Genomic DNA, 926 nt, shown 5'->3' with positions numbered 1-926 from the left:
TTAATCAAAACTATCTTTTCTTCTATTTATTTCTGAGTGGTTTTTTATATAGTTTTTTTTTCTTTTCTGCTACATTTATTCTTTTCTTTTTATTTCTGAGTTGTAATAAGTCATTAAAAATAAGTATCTATGCTCATTTTTTAGTAAAGTTAATCAAAACTATTTTTTCTTCTATTTATTTCTGAGTGGTTTTTTATATAGTTTTTTTTCTTTTCTACTACATTTATTTTTTTCTTTTTATTTCTGAGTTGTAATAAGTCATTAAAAATAAAAAAGAGGCGCAATGCTCGTTAATTTGCTTCAAGCCTTTCAGAATAGTGTCAACTGCACTGCACATAGCTCTGTGCAGTCTACCGTATTCCTCAAGGCTTGAAGCTAACCAACGTGCAGGTGAGCATTGAGCCTCTTCTTCATCGTCTCTGCACTCAGGGCTTATAAACAGCTGCGAGTGCCTCTCGCTTGGTGAGGTGGGACTAAAAAAACAGTTGCAGAAAGAATCAACTAAAAAACAGCTGCATAAAATAAAAAAAGTAATTAGACGGATCCATTGGTACCGGTTGGTGGCTCCAACCGGGACTAATACCACCCTTTAGTCCCGGTTGGTGGCCCTAACCGGGACCAATGCCACTCTTTAGTCCCGGTTGGAGGCACCAACCGGGATCAATGGTCTTCGTTTCCCGCCCTTTGGGCTGCTGAAAAGAGGCCATTGGTCCCGATTGGCGGCTCCAACCGGGTCTAAAGGGTGGCATTAGTCCCGGTTGACATCACGAACCGGGACCAAAGTCTTTGCTATATATACAGCACTTAGCGCTCCCGAATTCGATCTCTCCTCCTCCACTCCCGTCGCCGCGTCCCCTGCCGCCACCTCGCCGTCGCCGCCCCGCCCCGACGCCGTCGCCGCCCCGCCCCGACGTTGTCGCCGCCCC

The sequence above is a fragment of the Triticum dicoccoides genome, chromosome 4B, assembly GCF_002162155.2.
Source record: "Triticum dicoccoides isolate Atlit2015 ecotype Zavitan chromosome 4B, WEW_v2.0, whole genome shotgun sequence".
In the NCBI taxonomy this organism is placed as follows: Eukaryota; Viridiplantae; Streptophyta; class Magnoliopsida; order Poales; family Poaceae; genus Triticum; species Triticum dicoccoides.
This window is presented reverse-complemented; position numbering follows the sequence as displayed.